This window comes from Clinocottus analis, unplaced genomic scaffold (assembly GCF_023055335.1).
Source record: "Clinocottus analis isolate CAN_PGR_092001 unplaced genomic scaffold, fCliAna1.0.p SCAF_10, whole genome shotgun sequence".
NCBI lineage: Eukaryota > Metazoa > Chordata > Actinopteri > Perciformes > Cottidae > Clinocottus > Clinocottus analis.
In genome coordinates, this window is record NW_027175821.1 from 14,936,134 (window position 1) to 14,952,341 (window position 16,208).

At 41.4% G+C, this 16,208-nt stretch overlaps 1 protein-coding gene across 7 annotated transcripts in view; it reads right to left on the minus strand.

The window, feature by feature from the left end:
- The window catches only part of enox2 (ecto-NOX disulfide-thiol exchanger 2), a 154,095-nt gene that overhangs the window by 65,995 nt on the left and 71,892 nt on the right, over nucleotides 1-16,208 (minus strand). The window lies entirely within an intron of this gene.

Genomic DNA, 16,208 nt, shown 5'->3' on the forward strand with positions numbered 1-16,208 from the left:
GCTCTAATCATAGCCGTTATATTATACTAAAAGTTTGAATTATGATTAATATACTTAGTTGATGTGATAAGATCGAAATCATTCTCATGACAACTGAAAAACTACATCCACTGAAGAAGGCAATGAGACGGACCTTCTTTATGCTGAGATATTACTTTTTTTAATGAACAGTTAAATTAAACAATACTTGTTTTCTATTCTGATTAGCTGGTATCTCGGGAGACAAAGCTAAAGGCATTCAACTCAATTGTTGAGACACTATAATGGAAATAAAGTAAAGACTGGCAACCGACCGTATAGTGGCTGCTTAGGTGGAGAGTCCGGCATACTCAATCTCCTGGGAACTCAAGGTTTTGTCTCACTAACTCTGAACTTTAACCCAAACCCAGAGACAAATGCTTTCAACCACAGTTTGGACTCACACCCACCCACAAGTCCTCCCATTAGCCAGGCTCTGGGAGCTGGAGCAGTGTAGCAAGAAATGACATGAAGTAGTTTGTCCAACAGGCAAAGCTTCTTGTGTATATCAACTAAAAACAGCATAATTACACTCTTGAGCTCAATCAGAGAAAAGAGAGAGATGCCTGTATGCTCTTGTACATGATACAAACAATAAGGAGCAATGGTCAGCTGTTTGAAGAGGTCAGATAAGAAGGCGGTTTGTGGAGAAATGGGGACTTTTAGTATATTAATGACACGGGGATCTAGAGTAAGGACACAATACCACAAAAATCTCCTTTTCAGCAGTTCCAGCTCAGCCCGAGAGACTTTGGGTTAATTCTGCCAGCAAAAACATCTGCTAAACCTATGAGTACGGCCTGAAACATGACCAAATGGAATGAAATGTCCACAGAAAAAAAAAGAGGCTGGGATTTAGCAGAGTCAGCTGCACATTCCAGAGTACAGAACTAGTGTACGGCAGAAAAATTAATCTATGTGATGTAACAAGCCCAGTGCCCCCAGGAACTAGATAGAAGACGCTATAGATGATGACAAGAATGGGTTTTACACCTCATAATGGCACGCATGGGTCATAAGTAGTCATAGCCGGCCATTCTGGGACAACAATGCATCTAATGGCGGATAACAATAGACTGTATTTAAGTTGCATAAATCCTTAGGGATGTAGCACGAGCTAATGTCTGGATGTACAATCCATGGCATTATGCACAGCCATTTGCATGACTTGAATTAACCAGTGCATCACAAAGGTTCCTGTGGTTTGATGATCTTCATTTCAATGTTTATGGAAGAAGAGTGCTGCTATGTATGGTAATCTATTCAATCTCATGTCTTAAAGGCCTTAAAAAGGTGCTTTTAATCCTGATGGGTTTCTCTACAAAATGAAAATGTTTATGATGCAAAAGGAAACTTAACCGCTTCGGTTCACTCCCATTATCTCGTCCACAACTAGCTTGTGAACACAGTGGAGCTTGTGCACCATTTTGGCATCACATTTTGATTTAATTGCTAAATTGTAATTGATGCACCTAATCATTAACTTGTTTCCATATCAGCCTTAGTCGAACCAGTGAGAATAGCACACAAAAAACAGCAAATTCATGTATGACTCCACATTTATAGTCAAAACTGGTTGAGAAAATGTGTTTTTAGGACCATTAAACTGTATTTTTGGGGTCTAAAAGTTTGTCATAACCAGGATGCCAATCGCTGACTGGAATAGTATCTCTGGAAAACAAGGTTCAGGCTCTGGATTTATCCCCGTCCGCCCACCAACTCCTGAGCTGTTGTCATTGCACCATGCCGCTGACTGCTGCAGCAGCTGAACGCATCTTATCAGCAGCTGCCAATTACAACATGGGAATCTTATCAGCGGTAGCCAATTAGAACCAGGGGAGTTGCTGTGAGGAGATGTCAACAGCTCAGTGAACTTGCCAGGGCTCTTATCTGGCCCCACCTCCCCATCCAGGCAGCTCTCTTTGAGTTTTCTGTCACAGTAACGACTGCCGGTGCAATGTTGTGACAAGAGGGGCTGGAGGTACAGCCAGGTTTCTAAAAAAGCAAGCCTCCTGGAAAGACTTCACACTGAAAACTACAATATTTTAGTACGTTTTTGACAACTGAAGACTGAAAACCCACAAAGTTCTTTCATTATTCACCAGCTGAGTCTGTGTTCAGACTGAATACAGAAGCTATTCAACAAGGCAGTTGGTTCTTTATCAGACAGGCTTCTCAGATTGATTACAGTGCAAGAGATGGAGAGATCACGTTCCCTTTGCACAGCTCCCAGACAAGGATGACAGGCAGAATGCATTATTTCTACCTATAAACATCTGTTCACTAATCACAACTGAGGAATCAATGACATGCTGCTGCATCTCTTTGCGAGAGCAACTGAAGACCTAAACAGTGATACAAAGACATTGTCTGTGTTTTTGTTTCCATTCAAACAGAGCAGATACTGATCTGATCTTTTGTCTTGATGACGCCCTTAAATTACACCAACTGAACCTATTTTTTTTAGCAATTGGTATCATTTGAGAGGCTTCAACCAGGACATGATTGGTAGGCTTTCATTATTTGCATTTGTAAAAAAAAGAAAAAAGAAAAAAGTTTTTCATTCATTTCAGTTTTTTCATTGTGTTTCTGTCAATTGGTTTCAGCTCTAGTTGAACTCATTCACCAACAAACATTGTACAAACTTGTTTATTTACACTTACATTAAGCCTGAACACAGCAATTCATTTCCCTAATTGCAGCTTTGTTCCCCAAGCAAAATAAGAAGCTTTATGACATCCAAAAAGTTAAAAAAAAACAACAAAAAAAAACATAGTACCTCTTGTCTCAATAAAAAATGTTTCTCTCCTTTCAATCACTGTAGAATGAATACATGCCATATATAGCTGGCACTTGTGAAATCAAATTTGACCATTATGGTCAATGAAGAGTGGCAAGAACACTGAGGGGGTGGAGACCCATATTGCTTTTACTGTCACTCCGATGGCAGAGAGTGTAGACAGGCACATTTCTGTCATCATCAATTTTGTCATTGGTCATGAAACTTAATGGAGATACATAACAGTATGGTCAGGCTTTTAAGACCACACTCAAGATTCTAGCAGAGTGACCTCCACAGAGTCATGGAGCATTGAATGAATAATGGTCTGGTGCTTTCTCGAGTAAAGCTTTCAGAATGGAGGTCATTGCAGTTATTTCAATGGTTCATCTTTTCTCTAATGGCGTTATGGTTGACTAGAGCCATGAGAGATAGCTGCAGGAGGAGAACATCTGATACTGACCGAACCCGCCTTTCCATCGGCTTCAAATAAGAACACCACCGCAGAGACTTTTCTAAACTCACACTGCACATTCACAGCCAGTGTTAACTGCTGACCAGCGACATTACAGCTTTGAGAGTAAGCAAAGCCAAACCACGACTCCTTTGCTCAGGCATCTCTGTCCATATATATTGACTGATTGATTGGTATGATTTCTAATTTTAAAGCAACTCAAACTTACTTCATATCTCAGATTTCTTCTTGCTATCATATCAGATCACAAGAGACATATCCACTACTATAAAAATAAACACATGAATGTAGACTTCTAGAAAGTAGGGATGCAACTGGCAATTCATTTAAATTTTAGTTAATCTGGCGATTATTTTGACAATAATCTATGTGGTTTGTCCAACCAACAGCTAAACACCAAAAGACTTAGAAAGCAGACATTGGCCTAAAACAAGACCCAATGTAAGACGTTTTGGTGTCTTGAGAGGAAAAGGTGGAAAAGAGGGAGTGTTAAGTTGTAACAAACCTCAGCTTCCCTCCCAGTGACTTGACAAATGGCTCAAACGGTGTTCAGGTCAATACCGTACAACAAACGTAGGAATTTAACAACCCTAATCATGTGGTGTGCTGACTTTAGATTAAACCCATTAGCCCTTCTTAAACAATACAAACACCTGAGGGGGAAGTCCAGCCGAGCAGAGGGACGTCAAGAGGCTGTTAACAAAGACACCGCTGTGATGAAACAAACGCCATCGTGCTAATGTACCCTGCAGCGGCCACAATATATATGAGTAATGTCACATCAAAAAGCAAAGACGTGTTCCTGCTATACATTCTGTGAAACTGTAGTCAGATCAGCAGCCATCTGCATTTATCACTGGATCCATTTAATTAGCATGTATATTGAAAATGCTGCTGTGATGAATAAGAAGTCCTTCAATACAGCTCATCAATATGCTCCACATGAGTAGTGTCCTTAGAATTCTTTTTTTACTAATGGCAGTCTAGATTTCCCATTGCTACCGTGTCACTATTGACTTCTTCATTATTCTGCTTTATGTCCAAATGCATCACTGTAGGCTGCGTTAATTAGGTCATCCATTTCCAACAGAGAATTTAAGTTCTGTTTCTAAAGAGTAGATCACAGGGCGAGTCCCATGTGCACAACCTGTGTGCACGGCGTACACAGTGTAACTGAGGGAAGACGATTTTATGAAGTTGAAATACTGTCATCTTGTTCTTCCACCCACGCGTGAGGACGATATCTTCTTTGAGACAACAACTAGGCGGGAAGGAGTTACTGAATACAAGACAGACGCAAGCAGCAGCCGGATCCAGAACTGTGCAAGTCCTTGCTAGATAAAAGGCTTGTTCAGCATTTAATGAGACTATGGAGCCATGGAGGCTCAGAGGGGGAAACATGCAGAATCGTAGCAGCAATAAATTGACTTTCTTCTGATCTATCAAGCCTCTCAAACTGCAGACAAAAGGTACTTGTAGTTTGAATTTGTCTTGGCAGCTGCTGCCAAAGAGCAGTGCAATTGGTGCCCTTTAGAAAATGCCATTGAGTAAAAAAAGGTATGTCTATTAATAAAGTCCGGTCAGGACTACTGAAGTAAAGACGCAGAAGAAAAGGGAAAATAAAACAAGAATGGTGCAAGAGTCAAACCTTTTATGTATTTACCATACTTAATACAACTTTTGCATACAAATACAGTATAAATTAGACTTGAAGCGATTAGTTAAATAGTCAAATGTTCCAATTATGTTGGAAATCGCCATTTTTATTGCCATCGTTTACACCTTCCTAAATATTACTATTTGCAGTTTTGTAGTCATCCATGATAGTGAAATTGAACATCAGTGGATTCTGGATAGTTTTTCTGATAAAAGATGATGTTTAAAGCTCTGTAAATATGCAATGGCTACTTTTCCCACTATTTTCCGATGTAGTATAAATGACAAAATAATTGGCAGATTATGAATAATCAGTAGATGTACCATTAAAAGTTTAAAACTAGTAAAAAAATATAAATATTTAACAAGATAAAGAGTCTGTTAATGTGATTGGAATTTGTCTTTTCTTTTTCTTTTACACCTGTAAATTACTTTTTCAAGCAATAGTATTGAAATCTCAAAACCACATTTAACTGCTGCAAAGTCATAAAAACGGCGATTCATTTTCAAAATGTGACAGATGGGAGACTGGAGGAGGGATCGCTCAGTGAGCAGCGGATTGATCGAGTAGGGTGAGGCCTCAGGTTAGCTTCAGCCATTAAAACACAACTACCACTGAAAGAAGAATAAACGCAACGCTTAAAAGAATATGTTACTGGTAATATAATAATATCCAAAACAAGTAATATGTATTCCACATATCCCACTCCAGTACACACACACACACACACACGCACACGCACACGCACACGCACACGCACACGCACTTGTTTTCTTGACTTCTTTTGAAGTACATTGCTTTTCCCTTGACAAGAAATGTGATGTAGCCTATAAATAAGATTTTGCTTGTGTTTTTCAATGTGTTTCTTCAGAATGAGTCGGAGAACATGGTGAGCTACAGTGCGGCTGTCCCCTGACATTTTATTGAGCTTTTGCTCAAACAAAAAACGTCTAGTTCGTGCTTTCTCTCAAAATGTGATCCTGCTTCCTGTATCCTCGCTCTGATGTCTTATGTTGTGTAAACTAGGATGGGTTTCTAATAGACGGCGCCCGTCTCTGGCATTAACCAACAATCCCTTGGGTTGTATATAAGCCGGTGCCATCATGCATTAATGATGGCCGGGTGGCACCCTTTTGAGTATCATTTACCAGGCCTCTTGATGCCAAATTACACACATGAATGGCAGCGTAACAAACATCACTGGGGTTTTCCTCTCAAAGAGTGCGAGGGAAAAGATACCTTCCATACCGCGATTTGATGAAACCATAATAAGAGGATATGTTTTTTTGGAATTTACTCAAATGGCAACTGCCCTCACATGTTTCCACGGACCCTTTTTAACTTCCACCTCACTCTTTGGTTGGTTTGAGAAGTGTGAATGCAAACATCTGAAAGAAGACTGTAAAGCTTCAGAGGAAAAACACGGTTCAACTACGGAAACCTCAAAGTTCTCCTTGGTGTCAACACTTCGCTCGTTTATTATTTTTATTTAGCTGTACTTCTCTTAACTGTAACCATAGCAGTGAGCAGTCAGAGGAAGCAGTCGCTCTCTGCCCGTCACAGTCTGCCATGGAGCTAAAGTTGCACTGGCTTCAGCCACCGTTCTCTCCGTTGACAGCTAGTTTTAGCTCGTGGCTCACTGTGATGTCAACACATACGATCCTACAGACGGCGCAGCGAGCTGTTGTCTCATCCATTTGATCCCTGAATGGTCCGTGTGGGTGAGACGGCGTCGATCTGCACGAGTTTTAAAGGGAGACGCAAGTAAGACGAGAAGACTTTTGTCTCGCACTTAGCTCAGCAAAAGCGTTTCGGTTACAGTAGTTTTGGGATATTTGTAAGGGAATGCCAGCTAAACTGTTATTGAGTTATTCTTCTTCTTCCTGCTTCTTAGCTTCAGATCTATTACCTCCAGCATGGACTGGAACAGGGCTGACCCTGACCTGCATGTCGCCTGGGAAAACCAAAACGGATTGTAATCAGATTTGCAATCTGACCAACAGAGACTTATTCCTATTATGAGAGGTAATTTAAGTGTGATTACACTTACAAAGTGCAAATGGGGCCTTTATTGATAGACGTGAAATCAAGTTTTTTTTTCAATAATTAATTCTTAATTTTTAAGTCATTGAAGCAAGACTTTTGATTTTAGCTCATCCAACTGTATGATAGAATAATTCATACTGTTGGGGTTTGGTATGACGGTTGATAACGCGAGGATTCTCCCGGTTTAAATTTGATAGACAAAATGACAAAATGCCCATGTGGCTGGCGCTATTGCTTGAAATACTTTTTTTCCTCCTACTTCTTAGTTAGAGGTGAAGATGCACAAATAGAGTTTCTATTGTGTGCATTTATCCATCAGCCCAGTCAGATAAATTAAGGATGGTTTCAAATGGGTTAATTACTAGTCACCAGATCTTTTCTGCACTGCTACTTGTGCAACGGCCTTTTTGCAGAGCCATGGCAAACGAGGGGAGTTGGAAAAAGGTGGCAGGATGATGAAGAAGAGGAGAGGCAGAGAAGATGTTCAGCACATTGGTTTGGATAGAGCGTTAATGCGAGGCAGAGCGAGGCAGCTGGTGTGGATCAGTTACCCCGGCTGGAGGCTGAGAGCGAGGCCAGGAGGACGGAGGGGAGGGATGGATGGAGGGAGAGGTGTTGATGGAAGACAGGAAGGGCCACAGGGTCTCTGTGATGAACATGCTGCTGTAAGCATAGCGCTGGGTAAAAACAGGGAGATTCCTACAGCTTCGAACTGTGGGAACTGATGAGAGAAAACACAGACGAAAGGCAAAATTAAAAGAAAAATTGCCGTTAGCCATTTGAAAGTGTTTTCCATCGTTGGGTTCCTTCTTCTTCCCTGAATAACGGATGTTATTATTTATTTTTTTAAACAGGCAGAACAACAAATCTCAAATTCTACTCGGGAAGAAGTACGATAATGTGGGGTCAACATTCTCCTTGTAAAATTTATACAAGTTCAAAAACACCAGAGGTTAGATGAAACCAAATTTAGTTTAATTTATAGGCGAAACAAATCTCGTCCACCTAGACAATATGAATAATTCATCCGGTAATCTGAGAGAGTTGATGCTCCTTGGCGTTTTGGGGCTGAAGTGCAGAAATCTGACAGTCGCTCATGGCTTCAGGAAAATCACTGTAGATAAAACCTCTCAACAGCCTTTACGTTTGTAATTGGACCCACTGAGCCTTTGGCCATCCTTCTCAGTGAGACAACATGCCCTCAATGAGAGGAAACGACAGGTTTTTCTTCAAATATAGTGTGGAGGGGTGAGGGAGTGGGGTGAGTGGAGGGCGGGGGGGGCAGATAGCCGAGATAAAGGGAGAGTGCTGCGTAGGAAGCAGCCTGCTTTTAAAAACATGTCAATAAGTGGAGATACTGACACTGACAGGCACAAAAAAAGACACTTGAATGTCCAACTCCACACACAGGTAATATTGCCAAAGTACACACTGTACTCTTAAAGTATACTAGGTCAATCAATTTTTAAGAAAAATAAGTATCTTAGAAGATACCTTTTGTTTCGGGGCAGTTAATACAACACTGTTGGTTTCTAAAGCTCTGGTCGACAGGCCACGTCCATATTAAAAATCAATTAAGCAAAGTTGAAGATAATAACCAAAAAAGGATCTGAAAATATGAATAATGCTGTGTTCACACGGCCAGAGTTGCATGTCCCTGAGGCTGAAGGATGAAGGGAAAAGTAATCTCAGGGCTAATTGTGTATCCTCCCTACACTGTTGCAGGATACAGATAATAATAGAAGGGAGGCCACGTGCAGAACAACGCCGCCAGTTTGATTTTGATCAAGCAGAAAATAAGCCAGGTTTGTGCATTAGAATCTTTTCAGAGATTTAGCCCGAGTCTGCAGACAGAGCCGAGTGCCTTCTGGCACCATGAATTATTTAGATCTCATATGTGTGTAGGCTTCGCCAGATGGCAATAAAGCCCTGACCACTGCAGCGTGCAGAGGAGTGACAGGGAGCAAGAGGGCACAATTAAAAAACGACGGAGGTGAGAAACGGGAAAAGGAGTAAAAACACGGAGCCACTGTTCCACTGTTCTGTGATCAGTAGAGTGAGTGGAGGACGAGGCTTGAGAGCGCCACCTGGTATGATAGAGATGATATTAAGGGAATAATAACACTACAAATACAACATCTGCTTCACATAGGAGAGCTGAAACCACAGAATTGTCTGCAACTTTATGGATCAATGATCAATCATTTATATCTTATCAACATTTGCTGGTGTTTTTAGTCTTTTATTAAATCTCAAACTGAATATTCCTGGGACAGTCGGTGGGACAAAACCCTCAAATAATGAAGGATATTTTTACATTTTTTAGACCAAATGATAAATCTTTAAATTGTTCTAAAAATGCTTGATATGCCCATGTAAGCACATACTGCTCACACAGACATGTGAGGCGATGTGTCATCCTTATCTCTCCCAGAGCAGCAGTGGAGACAAGTGGACTGTTATGTTCTGAGTGTAGCAGAGGAATCCCACATGAATAAAGAGAGGAGGGCCCTCTTCACAGCGTGGCATGCATTTAAAAATCACCATTCTCTCCAGCAGTTAAACATATACGGTCTAAACATACAGCGCTGCAGGAGCATGTTTGTGAGCTAACGAGGTCATTTTCAACTTCTGACTGTCGTCCCGTGGCCCATCCATCAGCATCACTCTCAATCTTCTGTGTCACCGTGTGGCCTCAGCGTCACAAAGACTGACATCCTGCTGTAGGTCTCCACCAACCCATCCACCTACCCACACCCACACCCACACCCCTCCCCTCTCCTCCACTCCCCTTTGGGACACCCATATATCTAAATGGACTGTCATCTCTGGCAGCTTAAGTATCCCATTACATTATTTACCTTCCAATAACTCTTTGGCTGCCAGTGGTGGGTCAATGACATCATATTACAGTTTTTATACTCAAATCCATTACTTCCCCTCCAAAAAAGAAGTACTGGTGCATGAAGTATTGGAAACTATTATGCAAAACCTCCTCAAAGGGGAAACCACATTCAGTTTGCTGAAGTGCAGTTTTTTTCTGGGGCTTTGGTGCGCCACATGGGAAATGCCAGTCAGACTGAAAACCATTCATCATGAGGAAAAAATATCGGGTGTGGACTGAACATCGGTGACCTTGTACTGACAAATGGTTTCAGAGTGTCCAACCCAAACCCTGACCAAGGAAGAAGTCTGTAAGGATTGCTTTGCCTCAAAAGGTCACACCTATAAAAGAGTAATGGCTAACAAGTATGTAGAAACAAGGATTTTTTTACAAGCATTTCGTTCTTAGTCATTAAAGATAGCACATCTAATTAAATGCTCTGTTCCCCCCTCTTCTTTTCCATTGACGCAGACAATCAGACTTTTAGAGCTTGTGGTTTCCCAATGAATTACTTTTGAGGGGCAAAGTGGAAAAACTTCTGGGCCACGTCTAGACCAACGCTCCAACTGTAGACAAGGCTGCTGAGGCTTAACACCAAAAGAGCTGGATAGATTTAAAAACAGACACAAAAGAGGACTGGACGCACATGGAGTTCTGTTATATTGCTCCGCTATAACTCCTCAGCTTCGATAAAATTTGGTCTCCCATGTAAAGCAACCTCTTTGCTGCTACATGTCATATCATGATGTTCTGGTTGATGGAGGAATGCCGCTCCCTACATAAAAACATGCATCCTTATTTGTCCTTGTTCCATTACATTAACCTTTCTGCTAAAGAATCAATAGAATTTTATTCAACACTTCTCTCTTAGCTCCATCTAAAAGGTTAATGCACGAGAGATTGAATCGGCGAGTGCGCAATTCTTTTATTTGCTAAAAACTACAGTTTTGAACTGGCCTTTGTGATCAAATTTCAATAATTGATTTTTATGCAAAAAAAAAAACATGGGGTGGGAGGATTTCTTTAATCCAGGCATTGGAAGCGCTTTCGACGAATCCATATGCATGGCCTTAGGTTTGCAAATATGCCTCAATTCTGACCAAGTCTCAATATCTGTTTTTCCAGTCAAACAACCTTGTTACAAGGATACTCAAAACCCATTCAGCCGAAGGCCTAACATTCTACTTGAAAGAGCCATTTCATATAAATACATTTATATTTGCTCCCTTACAAACACAGGCAGTTTGCAGTGGAAGCAGTCTATATGGTAAACTGCAGAAAATGTTAGTGGTAAGCTTGTTGATCGGCGCAGTCTCCTGAGAAGGAATTCTTTAACAGAGATACATGTCCTAAAGTGACATGCGTTTTAGCGCCGCTGGTCTCATCCAGCATTCGTAGCTATACCAACGGTAAGTAATGTTCTGCAGCGCACAGGTCTCACGCAAAAATATTGTGAATGTCATGCGTGAATGTTATTTTGAATGTTATGTTTGAAATACGACGTTAAACGACCGTGAACACACACACACACACACACACACACACACACACACACGGCGGGCAGGTCCAACAAACAGAGATTTCTCAGCCAGGAAATTTGTTCCATTTGCTGGACATGTGAAGGAGAAGTCAATGTTGACATCTTTGTCATGTAACTTGTGTACTTCAGTAAAGGCATTTTCAGAGTTATTTTGACCAACATAATGTTCTGTTACCAAACATAACCAAATGTATTTTTAAAGGACCACATGTAACGAGTGGAAAGCGGCTAGTTGCTGGCTTCCCTGGGAAAACACACAAGCAATAAGGAATAACTTATCATAAGATAACATAGAATCGGTGTATGAGGATACGTTGTTCAGGTAATGAGACCACATTTCCCAAACCTTGTCATGGGCCCTCAAGTAGGGCTGTTTGGGTTCATGTTCATGCTCTCGTTGACCCGAAGTAGACTAAAAAGTGTGTGATGTTAGTTCAGGAGTGCAGGAGGCACAGCTCTGGTAATGAGGCGTGTTTTCACTCACAAAGCTGACACGACCGTTGCTCTCCACAGCTGTGGAAGCCCTTGCTCTCAGGCCAAGACCAAGGTCGCACACGGGTGATGGGCTGCAAAGTCCTGCTAATGGCGTCACACTATTCTACCAACCAACAGGTGGCAGTAAAATGCCAAGATGGATATGCAGCAATGCGCCAACAAAGGCAGGAGAGAAGAAGATTGCCAGCAGGAAAACATTGAGAAGTTTACCTCTGTCCTTCCCATACCTCCAGAACCGTTCATCTGGTTCACTTCACACTTGGTTTCGGGGCTTTGTTGGAGACCTGCAGTGTTGAAGTTGGTGCAAATTTGCCTGACGGTGCGCCAAATATCTCAGAGCAGTTCATCTGATCTACTTCACACTTGGCCAGTGTATTGATAATTACTTTATTGCTATGGACCCAATGACATGCAGTGTCTAAGTTGGTGCAATTTGGACACAAATATCAGTAATCTTTGAATAAACAGACGATCGAGCTCTGTGCAGCGGCGGGGGGCGGGCTTCTAAGTCAAGCTTGTCATCGGCAGGGATCTTTGCAGGGTGCGACTCAATGACAGTATTTCCAGCATCCAGCAGCTAAAGTGGACAACAATATAATACTATGTTACAAGCAACATCTTCTTCACTTCCCCCGAGGTCAACGAGTGATAAGCGGTTCTTAACAACTCTGCAAGCAGCACCTCCGGAGGCCAGGCAATCGACCTGCTGCCAACGGACACAGCTCGAGAGCAAACAATGCTGGATTAAGAACTTTAAAGACTTTGCAAATGCTGTGAGGAGCAAAATGCAATCAACAAATATATTAGACCTGAAGGGAGACACAAACACAATACCATTTGAGGAGTAACACAATGTATATATGCAGTATAGATAACTTGCTTACTTGAAAAATCCTGAATTTATTTCTATTTTGACATTTTGAATTCTCTATTTGACGCCTTTTAAATCTGTTGCGTCTCTACTTTGCCTTGCAAATTGCTCTGAACCTTTTTTTTTTAACTGCTTTGCAAATGAAGATTATTATTAGTATAACATTAACATACCAGGCGTGAGCTAATGAAATCCAGCTTGTGCGGCTGCTACAAAACTGACATTCATATTCATTGTAAGAGGGGAAATCCTGCTCCAATAAAAAATGAGCAGTGTTTCAAAATCCCATTCTCTTCACCACCTGCAGCTTAAACACAGCAGGACTTGAGGTGAAATAGCCATCTTGGGCTGTGTTGTTAAACAGATAAAAAAAAAAAAATCCTTGCAGTGTGCCTGCTGCCTCAAGGCTGCTCTTATTATGGATTGTTAAAAGACACGTACACACATGCATACAGTGGGTGCACATGAACACAGAAAAGGAAAAAAAGATAAAAGAGCAAAGACGGTGGCCAAGTGCATCTTCTCCAACTTTAGAGAGAACTACTGAATAAAAATAGCAGCAGTAATACAGAAAGCATAATAAAAAACTATTCAGTGACTCATTTTTACTGTGTTTTTTGGGTCCAACACAGGAGTACAACACTTTTTGCCTTAGTCTTAGTAAAAGAGTCACAACAAACTGAAATGTCCAACCAAGTGGGAATGTACTCCAATGAAACTCATTTCCAACGGAATAAAAACATTGTAGTCACTCTGAGTCGGAGGGTAGCGAGTGGACTTCAAACGTTTCCTGTAACTCTACAGGACTTGTTTTTTTCTATCAGGCTGCTTGTTGTTTGGTCTTGGTGAGGAGGTTAAAAGATCATTAGAAAAGAATCATTCGGGTTCATCATTGGCCACTTCAAACGGGCGGGTTGCTTGTTCTCTTCTATGCCAATTATTGACATAGAATGCAGCCGTGAAATGTTTAAGACATGTGTTTGTGTTGCTATTGATGTTTGCTGACATCCATGATGGATTATCAAGTGTAACGGCAGTCGTAATGAGAGAAATCTGTCCATAAGGGTCCTTTTAACAAGACTCTATCAACATGCCTGCTAATGAGTCGACGATCTATCACAGAGCTTACAGACACTGCGGACTGGCCGCCATTTCACATCTCTAGCTGTTCGTGACCTTCATCATTCAGCGGATTCAAGCTATGGAGCAGCAATAACAACACGTTTATATGCTCTTCAATCACCGGCCTGCAGTCCACTTTCTGCAGCAACCTGTGTTTCAACAAGTACACTATGAACCCGTTTTCCCTCTAATGAACGAGTACGAGTGGAAAGACTCATCATTTCTCCGGCTAGAGTTCTCATGGAAAAAGCGTGCGTTACCAGTGTTTTAATGTGCTTTGTGCATTGGCATGACAAAGACCTGAGACAGGAAACGTGTCGTCAGTTGAGCAGCAGGATAAAACGATTCATAATGAAACATAACCTCAGACTCAAACGGACACAGAGCAGCCCCTGGAACTACAAACTGTTCAGTTCCCACCGCTGAACGTTTAACTGTTGGTAAAGAAAGCCAGCAGTGTGCTGGGGTGTCCACTGGAGGTGGTAGGAGACAGTAGGATGATGGCAAAGCTCTCATCCCTGATGAACAACACCTCCCACCCTATGCAGAACGCTCTGGCAGCTCTGCACAGCTCTGCACAGCTCTTTCAGCCACCGGTTAATTCATCGTCGGTGTGTGGAGGAGAGGTACTGCAAGTCCTTCATTCCAGCTGCTGTCAGGCTGATCAACCAGCTGAGCCCCCAGTGGACTGGTGCAATACACATACATTGTATTCTGTCATATATATATATATATATATATATATATATATATATATATATATATATATATATATATATATATATGTGGCCGTTGTGGACTATTTACCGTTTATATTAATGTTTTTCTGTTTATTTATACGACTTGTTTTTTATTTTTATTATGCGTCTCCTGTGTGCACTTTACTTGCGCTCAGTTCTTTGACCACTCATGTGGATGCAGGTCAATACAACCAGTTGTAGACTGGACTGATGTGTTGTTGCTGGACAATGCCAGCAGGAGGTTGGAGAGCAAGCAGGATGAAGGCAAAAAGGTTTTGATATGACATTTCATCACAGCCGAATTTTCAAATATGTAGTCAATCTAAATAGCAGCATTGCATTCCAGCAGAAGTCATTTCAACATCCTGCATTATTTAATATTAGAAGCAACGAGTTCACCTCGTCACCGCATGGGATAAAAATAACGTAGAATGACCAAGATAGGGGAAGCTTTTATCTTTAGGCTTTTTGATGGGCTTTTATCAGTGCACACGTTTATACAGTGCAACGCTTTGAATGTTGTGTGAGCATGACAATGGATAACCCAATGGATGGGCACATTAAATATTATCAGAAAATGGCCTGCATATTTGTACTGGACCGTGTGATTGCGCATACCAGTGATGATGTTGTGACTGAAGAACACAGGAAGATCTGACAAGTGAGAACTCATTGCTCATATTTAAATTAGAATCCAACACAGACCGCCTGTTCACACAATGTATCTACACACACTATGTTGCACGGTTCTGAGAAGCTGCATTAATATGTGGTCTGGATAAATTGTCAATTCCTGTGGGTTTTCCATCAGAGGCCTGAAAACTTTCGACGCTGCAGTTTTTAAACATTAACCAAAAGGGAGAATTTATGTTTTTAATCTTCATTGAAAGCATGAAACTGTTTCACTTACAGAAGATCTTAAAGTCACACACAGCGTGTGAATAAATCGATCACTTGGACACACATTGGTTATTTGTTTGACAATCTTTTGTGATAAATTATCCAATCATAGTTTGACTGAAATGAAATGATCAAGTCGTGAACTCGGCCAAGTGAAGATGTGAAGGAGAGATGAACTCTTGGTGAGGGCCGTGCTAATGTGAAGTGGTAATCCAGTCCAATTAGCGTTGCCAAGAAAGCAGAGAACACTGAACACCAGCTCTCCGTCTTAAGGGCCCTTTTCTTTCAATTACTTACAAAGCAATGAATTACTCAGGACTTCTTTAATTCTTTAATTAGAAAGCACTTCTTTAAATTTGATTGCAAGCCGCCAACTCAAACTACGGTTTCATTATAGCACACTTTGTAATGCACATAAGCACCTACACAATTCACTCAGCGCATCGGTTTGTGGGACAGGTGTATGACAGATGTGTGTGCGTGTGTGTGTGTTTGTGTAAGGTGAAGGCATGTTTGCAGCTTTGATTGGCCAGTGGTGTTGGCACGGTAACAGACAGTCAGGCACACAATCTCAGCGGAGTAGTTTCCTGCCGCAGCTGCCTGACCTCCATAAAAGGCCAGACAACCAGAGCCTCCGGACATGGCAAGCTAATCGAAAACAACAAAGACTGAGCTAAGCCA